Below are 10,589 nucleotides of genomic sequence, written 5' to 3'. Positions count from 1 at the left end.
TGACTCATTCATTTTGAAGTTGAGCTTTGAATTGGATATCCTTCGTCGTGAAGTTGAAATCCAATCTTTGATTGTATTGCTTTGAGTTCAATATCCTTCGCTGTGAAGTTGAAATTGACTCTGAATGATTTGAATTAGATATCCTTCGTTGTGAAGTTAAAATCCAATTTTTGGTTGTATTTCTTTCAGTTCAATATCCTTCGATGTGAAGTTGAAATTGACTCTGAATGAAATTGAAAAGTTTTTTGTTGAGTCCAATATCCTTCGTTGTGAAGTTGACTCTAAATAAACTGAAAAGTTGTTTGTTGAGTCCAATATCCTTCGCTGTGAAGTTAAAATTGACTCTAAAAGTCTTATTTTATTCCTGGATGAAGTCTCATCCTTTGCTTGTTCTTGCATGTGGAATTTGAATTCTACCTTCTATTTGTAACGTATTTGTCATCATGAATCTTTTTTCATGCGAAGATCTGTAAAAACCATATGTTTGAATGCAATCAAATGTATCAATGTAATGCATTTTCTATTATGCAAATGATGTTCTTATGAATGCATGAATATTCTTGCGAATTTGATATTCTTCCACTTAATAATTCATTTCCAGGGTTCACTTCAATCATTAGTATAGCAACTTATGCTATCAAGCTTGCATTTCTGAAGAACCATCTGATTAACTTGTATATTTGTGTCTTCTTTATCTCAATTTGCATTTAAAGTCTCAGAAGAACTATTTCATTTATGAAACTCTTATCATATTCAGAATCATGACCTAATTGTCCTCATTTTGTCCTTTGACAGTACTGACTTTTTGAACTTTTGTTGAAATCCAATAAAGCTTTCATCTTTGAAAAGAGAATCTATCATCTTTAAAGAATGTAGATATTCCAAACTCCACAGAGATTAATTAGGAGAGCAGTGTCTATTCTGATTTGACTCTTGAAATACATCACAATGAGGATTTATCCTAATTCCTTTTATGTCTCCACATCTAATAGGATCTCGTACAAGCCATTCAGATCATATCATGTTGAGACATTTAAGCAACAACCCATCGTTCAATCTTAGTTGGTTCCACTAATTTCTTGAAAATTTTAATGCCCTTTTTCTGTGGAAAGTAATCTTCGCCATTTCTCATTTTTACCTCTTGGAGTTGTAGCAGATGACCTTCATCTCAGATCAACAAATGGAAACACCATATGATCGTAACATTGGTTCATCACCATAATCACTGGTTCGTAACATTTGACAACACATTTATTCTTTCCTGTGACTTTTGCCTAGATTTTTTCAGTGAAGCTCTTTGCATAGCATTTGGAGCTTTTATAGGTCATCACTTAAGAACAAAGCTCATTGGGAATACAAGTGGGATGCCTTAACTTGTCAGCATCAATGTAGGTGAAATTACCAGTATAATGCAACCGTATGATGAACAAAATGATCATGTATGGGCATCTCCATTGTCACTATTTCACCATTTTCATTCTTCATACCTTTCTGTATCATTGAAAATATTTGTTCAAATCAATGATCTTTCTGAAAGATGATATAAGCTTTCAGCATGCCCCAGTGTTTGTTTCTTGCTGATATGAGCCTTCAAAAATGCCCTTCATGGATTATTTTTGTCTGAAATGTGCCTTCAAAATGTACCAAATTTTCATTTCTGGTCAAAATAGACCTTCAAAATGTCTCAACATTTTCATGATGATGAGTCTTCAAGATGTCCCAATCATGGATAATATGGACCTTCAAAATGCCCCTCATTATTTATGGTTAAAATGGGCCTTCAAGATGCCCCATATTCTAAGTTGTAAGGTTCACTTTCAATGTTCATTTGATTTGAATCTCGTGATCCTCAAATGTCCAACTTTAATAATGCCCCATTATGGGTATTCGTGGCTTTCTTGGTGTCGAATCTCTTAATCTTGAATGCTCTCATTCTAGTGTTACTAGATAGAAGTGTTGTCAAGTAACTTGAGGGATTTTCTTCATGTTGACACAAACTTAAGAGGTGATCAATTCTTCTGACAAAAATGTCTAAGATATATGCCTCTTTTGAATGAGGTGATCCTTGTTGATGAATTGCTGATAATGTCACAAGAGAATGTTAGAAGTTTAATTCTCCAGACTTTCTGGTCTCTCGGATCACTTGGTTTCAAAAATGTGAAATGCTTCATCATGCTGGAATTGTTTATTCTTTCTCTCCGATAGAGGTGGAATAAGCGTCAACTTGCTTCAAAGACCTTTCTCCTTTGAGATTGTCCTGTTTGAAAATGTTTTTCTCCTTTCTTTATCAAAGAATTGAATAATTTTGTAACATATTGCCCCTTACAAGTTCACAATTGAATCAAATCATAAGCATGAATTCAAATAATATCAAATAAATTAACTACTCTTTTAAATCATTCAAAAATCATAGTCCAATGGCAAGTGTCAAAATTATTGACTGATTTAAGGTGTAGGTTAATTCTGGAAAGGTAAGTTCTTTCAGGTTGATCTAGTATATATGTCTCTTTGAGCGTCCACTAACTTGAAGAAATGGTTGTTATGCTCGTCTCATAGAGATACTTCTTGATTCCAGACTCTCAAGAACATCTTTGGGATGTGATGTGCTTCATCAAGAGTTTAAGATCGTCTCTTATGTCATTGTTGCACTATTCAATATTAGAGCTGCCTTTTCAGGTTTTCAACTCGAATCCTCCTTTGATTTCAATATGTTATTTAGAAATTTTACATCTTGAACCCCCTTTATCATTTTTCACATCATGCATTAAAGATTTTAAAAACCAATTTTAGCAAATAAAAAATCAATCATGAGAGGCGTAATGAAATCTGAAGATAATCTCTTTTACTTAGAAATCTATGATGATTAGAATGAACTTTTTAGGGATGTAACGTGCCCAAACAAGTGTTTAAGGGTAATTGAACCAAGGATCAATTCATTCTGACGCCTTCAATCTTGTATTGCTTGACTTGGATATGCTTTGTTACTTGTCTTTCATCATTTCTTTTTCTGGATCCCTCTAGACTGCTAATTTTTGGGTTCATTTCCATTTTCTTGTATCTCCAGCATTTCTTGTGCTTCTTGTTGAATATGGATCTTTGAAATAATTGCACTTGATCAACCTTGTAGCTTAAGGCTCAATGAGTCACCCATCTTGATTCAATTTTTTCTTATTTTCTTTTCTCTTTTCTTTTTTCTTTTCTTTTTTTTTCATTTTTGATGGATGAGTATAGGACTTCAATTTCTTTGAGCACCTCTTTTTTCTCTTGCATTTCAAAAATTCTTTCATTATTCTTGACTGGATTTGATCTTCAAGAATTTTTATTTGGCCTACCTTGTGGTTCAAAATTCTCTTTACTTCATGGAGATTTGTCTTCCTAATAAAACTGGATTGAATACTTTATTCCTGTGAGCAGATATCCTTCACCTTGTAACCCAATGTGGAAAATGATCCTTGGTTAGGCTTGAATCATAAGAAAAATCATTCAGGCTCAAATGGGGACAACAAAGGATATATTTTTCTCCTTTTGTGAAGGGATCAATGAAATAATGTCGTTCATCATTTCATACACAGAAGTCTTTGTGAAAAAAGATATCTCAGGGGAATGAATATTCAAGATTAACTTTATTTACATGAAAACAATGCAATTAATGCATGATATATTTATCTAAATCAATCCATCTTTTTCTTTTTTTGTCTTCTTGCTTTGAGTATGCCCCAATCACTCAAAATTTTCTTTGACAAGTTTATACATGATGCCCCCATCTTATCTCTTCTTGCAGGAAGATTCATGGATAATTTGGAAATTTTGGTACTTTTGACGTATTTTGGTTTCACTAGTATGAAGATTTTATATTTGAAAGGACAAAGGTGTGACTTTTGAAGCCATATATGGTGAAAGGTAATATTATAAACCAATCAGCTTTACCCGAGAAGATAAACATATGAATTTGGTGTCTCAAAAACAGGTAGAGACATTACTTCAAAGTTTCAGATAAATGTAAAGTCAGGATCTGGTTTTGATAAGGACCAAGAATAGATCAGGTAATTTTATAAATATGAGAGGTCTAAATTTATCACTTGCCAAAGATTTATAACTCTTGAAAAATTAAAAGAATATTTAATTTACTTGGTATTAAAAATTTCAAGATTAAAATTTGATTTCTTGCTCATAACCATAAAAGAAAACAAATTTATTTATCACAAAAAGGCGGAGAATGAACAAAAAATATGTTTAAACAAGATATAAAAGTAGAGAGTACTACAGTGGTAGATAACAACTTCCACTTGTTTATTTATAATGCACCTCATTACTCCTAGAATGTTGGGTTTATAATTGGACCAGAGTCTTTGTCCTCACTTGCCCCCCCATCTTTTGATCATTTCTCTTATATGGGCTCGTTTGGATGATTCCTCAGACACACCAGTTTTTGTTTTCTCCTGAGCAGCTTCTTCTTAAAATCCCAATTTCCTGTTATTCATCTGTTTTTCCTTCTCTGATTGGAAATTAGGCCCAAATTTAGATCCGAAACGATTTTCCTTGGTGATGATATTTTTGGCTGGATTCTGAACACATATTGCAACTGTGATTAGCGTAACATTCATCAAACTTCCTAAACTGCCCAAAACCCCACTTGCCTTCAGGAAATCTGATATAGGTGTTTGATATGTCTTCAAGGTTGCATCTGCCCCATTCATTCTTAAACCCACAGGCCAGTCTCGTATTACATCCATGGAAGTCCTTTTGCTTTGATTTCTTTTTTCATCCTCTTGTACCCTATGTTCTTTATAGGAATTGACTGTATTAATCTCTGTTGAAGCAACAACCTCTTTCTCTTTTACTTTACACCTTTAAATTGCTTGCTCTAAAGGATCCTTAAAGTTGCTAGGAACCTTAAATGAACAATCTAGGGTTCCGTTCTGGTTTATCCAAGGAATCACCTTATAGGTCCACTTCTCATTCGGGGGCCACTGTGGCTAGACACATCCCGGTGTAACCAATCCTGCTGTAAGCTTTTCCTTCTCGGGTAATCCTCCTGACGAGAAATTATTTGGTGATGGCTTTATAGATAGAACTTGATTGTCTTGAATAGAGGATTGTAAAGGGTTTTTAGTGGTAATACCAACAGTTGGGATATTTTCTCGGTTCATATTTCTTCCTTGAAACATGCTTACAATTTTTTCAATCAGATCATTTTGGGATTTCAACATTTGTTCATGCATTTCTTCCTAAATTTTCTTAAAGCTTTCTTGCATTTCAAGCTGAGTCCTTTCGAGTTGGTCTATCTTATCATCCATTACTTTTTTCCAAGTATGATATGGATGCTTATAGGGGTTCAGTATTCTTCAAGAAAAAAAACCCTTTTAATAAAAATGAATATTTTATTAATGAATATGATAAATATGACTAAAATACAATGTGAAATTGCATATGCAAGGTGCAAGGTGTTGATATTGGAATGATTCCTTAGAATAACTTTTATACTAAAACGAGGTTTTAAACATATTACAGATACATCTGCATTGTTTTCTACTTTATGTAGGACTCTTCGTTCCATATTTCTAGCCTTCTATATGAACATCAATCATGAATCAACACCATGGTATGAAAATATGATGCATAATGAAAATGATAGAAAAAAAAAGAAAATTAGGTAGAAATATCATACAAATCCTAACCTCATGCAATCTAGTTCCATGCTTTATTTGGGGAAATAAATTTAACCGCGTGATTTCTAGTTCGCATGCATTTATTAGGAAAATAAAGCAATATTAAGTAATTTAAGACTCAACATGCTTTTCCTTGTGTGCTAACCTTACAAGATTCTCTTTGGGTTAGACTTTACCTAAACTCAAGTCTAGGTTTATTATATGTTGGGTTTGGATCTAAGGTAAAAGGGTCATTGAATTGTCCTTTTATCGGTGCCCCCTTGGGTTACCAAACCATCAATCCTAACCCATCACAGGCTTTCGAATCGAAATAATTCGAGGGACACACTTCCTTATGTCATTGCGGAGGTGAAAATCTCACGAGGATCATAAGGCGTGAGCCCAAAGAGCATTTCACTATCCCGCACAGAGGTAAAATCCACATGAGGGTGTAGCTACTTACTCCTACTTAAATAGGATAGAGCGGGGTTTTAGCTCATGTTATGCAAATGCAGTTGTGCAGTATGTGAGGAAAAGCGCAAATAAAGCAAACAACACTGAACAGAAAACTAAATGCCCTAAACAATTATTTAATCTAAAAACATTAGCAAACAGATCAGTACAACTATTTAGTGGTTAAGCAAATTAGAGTCAAAATGCAAATAAAACTTATTTAAAACCAAACAAGGGATCAAAAATTAAATTAGAACGAAATTGTAATTTTATTTGCAAAGACAATTTATTAATCAACTAATGGTCTGACTCTCTAAAAAAAGTCCCCAGTGGAGTCGCCAAGCTGTCGAACCGGTCTTTTACCCGAATGAGGAAAGGTTATCCAGCTTCAAAAATGATCTTTGGATCGATCGGTTTGAACTAAATTATGGCTCGTGGAGTCGCCAGTAATCATTTTATCGAGGGTGTGATTGGACACCCAAAAATAAATTTATCATTTTAATAAAATATTAATTTTAATTAAAAAGATAAACTTGGGGTCTGCGTTACCAAAATTTGAGTTCGGGAGTCATTACATGTGGGGAAGGATTAGCACCCCGACAACGCCCTAAATCGGTACCTAGTCGATTAATTAATTTTCTTTGTAATAAAATGTATGATTTATTTTAAGATCCCCTAAAATAATATTTTTCAAAATTTTGGATGAAAGATAATAATATTTAATTATTTCTTATCAAGAAGAACCGATCTATCATCCCTTGAAGCAATCGATTCTTACTATAATTGAAATAAAAATATTAAAATTTCATTCTAAATTTCAAAATAATAGTACCCAAAATAATTTTTAGAGTGAACTTATGTAAAAGTCAGGCAAATTAAAAAGAGATCAAGCAATGATTAATTATTTATTTACCAATATTTAAAGAGAATAAGTATATTCAATTAATTAAATATCTTGAGACGAAACCATATATTCGATCTAACTGTCTTTTCTCGATGAATTTAATTAGAAGAATATGATCTTTTCCTCAGTCCCCGAATTTTTAAAAAAAATTAGATTCGATTTAATTGGTGTTACTTGACAGGTTATACTTTCAAAAATTATCGAAAGTAACTTTCTTATACGTTAAGACAGTCACTTTATGACAATATTAAAATGCTCGAATATTACCTTAATCAATTTATTTTGCATCGAGTCTAGTGATGCTGATGAGGATATCATATAAGATTTATTATGACTAAAATAAATTAATATGCAAAGTACTATAGTTGTAAATAATTATCTAATAATATGAAAATATTAAAAATATTAAAATTAAGATAATAAAATACATATTTCAAGAAAAAATGAAACATTATTATTAATTAATAAAAAAACGTGGGATTAAAAAAATATATAAAAAATGTGGACACAACTTAGTGGAATGCATTTTAAAATAGAACACCATAATTATAGTGCTCCACTTTCTAATTTTTATTATTACTTTTAATAATAGTATTACTTTATGTCATTATTATTATTATTTTTATTCATTATATTATTTTATTTTAAGCACTAATATATATTATTAGGATACACATATGTGACTAAAATAAAAAATAATAAATAAGTACTAGATTTAAAATATTTAAACATAAAAGGTAATAATAAAATAAAATTGCAATTAAATAATAACCAAAATAATAATATAGGATTAAATTTAAAAATATATAAATTATTTGTCAATATTCGAAATATTATAAAATATATATATTAAAAGTGTAAATAATCCTAAAATATTATTTAAATATATGTAAATATATCGGTAATGACTAAAATAAAAAATAAATAAAATGTGAAGACAAAATTAAAAGATATAGAAACCTGATTTCGGTGACTATAATAGAAGATTACAAAACACAGGGACCATAGACATGATTTTTCAATATTGAAATTGCACACACACTCCCTCCCCAAAACGACGTAGTTTTGATAAGTGTATAAATAGACCTTAAATGGCCATTTTCCCTCCTTTTTCCTCATTTTTCTATTTTGCTTCTCTCTCTAGCTCTACCTTCTCTCTAAATTATCTCACCGGAGGAAGCTCCGTTCACCAGCCAGTTACTATTTCGGCCACCGGCCGATTACTATTCATGCCGTCGGTCACTATTCATAGTTGAAAAAAATAAAAATAACTCAAATTGTAGATCGGCTCACCCTAAACCCAAAACCACCCTCTTTTTTTTCTAAAAAACTTCAAAACGGCCTAGATCTAAGATTTTACCTTCGGTAAAACAACTTTTCCGACGATGTTTGGGCTTCGACGAAGGTAAGATCTCCTTTCTTTTCTTCTCCTTTCGGTTTGTTTCTACTCGTTTGGTGTTGCTTGCTCTCCTCCCGTTCTTGTCGTTGTTCTTTCCTGCTGTTTTTTGTAGGTTTTCAAGGCTTTTTATAGGCCTCGGAAGGCCTTGGACCACCATTTATTTTGGTGAGTCACCGGATCTACTATGGTGACTCACCATAGGGAGCGAGGTGTGCGACTCTCCTGCATCTTCTGGAGTCTTTTGTGCGGCGATGACGTCATGGCGACGGCAAGTTGGAGAAGATGTGGAAACCCTAGAAGTATCTGAATCGGGTCTTGGGCCGGGTCTGGATCTGGGCCTCCGGTTTTGTAAATGGGCTCTAAATTTATTTTGTAATAATAATAATAATAATAATAATAATATGATAGTCTCAGACAAAATGATTGTCGACACCTTCCAAGTATCATGTGCAAATCATCTATAATACCATAAATCAATAAGACATCATTGAATTTTCTTTTGACTAGTAGTGGCATGTATAATTATGTCAGTAGTTTCTATTTATCGTATTTATTTTAAATAATTTGAAATAGTAAACTAGAACTATTTTAGTTTATTTTACTTAGTTTAGTTTTATTAGTATTTATGCATGAAAATAATATATTATGTTATTATGTTTTTAGAAGATTTCTCTAAAAGACATGGTTTAATAAAATTACTGATTAACAAATGAATTTATTTTCCTGTGATAAAGAAATATATTATAGATTGAGATATACTTTAAAATATATTTTAAAGTTAGAATATGAGTATTTTCAAATGAAACAAAATTTTAGGCAAATTTAAGTTTAGTAAATGTTTTTAAGTTGATGTGACATTTTTTATTCGTATATCGAAACATATACGGGTTAAGGGTGTTATAGTACATACCTTATCCAAAGGCAACATGTCACCACTTGATGTCATAACAGCCATAAACGGTTGATACTCACGCGACAAACCCTTCAAAATACTAGCAATATGACCTACTAGAGGAATCAGACTTCCACATGAAGCCAAGGTATCACAAACTTCTTTAACCTTGGCAATGTACACACGCATACCATCTTCTCCCTTCTTGAGGGACTGAAGTTTACAATGTAAGCTCATCACCGAGGTTGAAGATCGAGTGGCAAAGTATTGCAACACCGTAGCCTAGATAGACGCTGATGTCTCAGCACCAACAAATTAAGATAAAATATGTGGACTAATAGTAAAAAGTAACCACGATGCCAAGGCACTGTCCTAAGCTACAAAATCATCATACGCTTCATTGGGAACAAGACTGCCATCTTCATCAACAACCATTTCAGGTGGAGATTGCATACCACAGGTAAGAAGACACTCAAGACGGTGGCTGTGAATAGTAAGTAAAACTTGTTGTTTCCACAACAAGAAATTCGTTTAATCTAATACCACATTGATCTTTTTGTTAGTAAACATCGAAGCAACAACACTCAGCAGTACAACGACCAAGAAATCGCAAGAAGATAACTTATTCAAGCAGAAGTATCATACCAGAATCACAAAAACTATCCAAATCACTGAATGAACATTTTTGCATAGAATCACTGTGATGAACCAAAGGCAACCATCTAGAGCTACGCAGCGAAGGAAGCAGAAGCTCCAGAATCTATGGCCATTAATACCATGTTAGAATAACAACCACATTACAAGAATGTATAACAAGAGGCTTATTCTTTACTGATCTATAGCACTGTTTTTATACAAGAACTACACAGTAACCTAAGGCTTCTATCAACTACTCATAACAACTATACAACAACTTCCTAACTACATAACTACTTACACGTCAACAATATCTTAATTAATTGATAAGTTGAAATCCTTGAATATTTCATTAGTTGTGATTTTTCAAAAAGATACATTTGCTCTTGTTGTAAAAGTTATCTGACAGAGATAATAGTACTTCAAGTTAATCTATCTTTTAGTAACCACTCCCTAACAACGTCACTAAAATTTGTTAGGTTGTTGAAATGATTCATGCTAAAAACAAACTTTACAGTAATGATAAAAATGGTCAAATTCCCAAAGAGTGATGTTAGATCAATTTTAAATAATAAACAAGAAAATAAAATTAGGGTTTATATAATGTAAATTAAATTAAAAGATTTAATAAAAATAATTAAAATAAATTAAAATTCA

This window comes from Hibiscus syriacus, unplaced genomic scaffold (assembly GCF_006381635.1).
Source record: "Hibiscus syriacus cultivar Baekdansim isolate YM2019G1 unplaced genomic scaffold, ASM638163v2 tig00110940_pilon, whole genome shotgun sequence".
NCBI classification, from domain to species: domain Eukaryota; kingdom Viridiplantae; phylum Streptophyta; class Magnoliopsida; order Malvales; family Malvaceae; genus Hibiscus; species Hibiscus syriacus.
The sequence above is the reverse complement of the archived record's forward strand: the minus strand, read 5'-3'. Positions refer to the sequence as shown.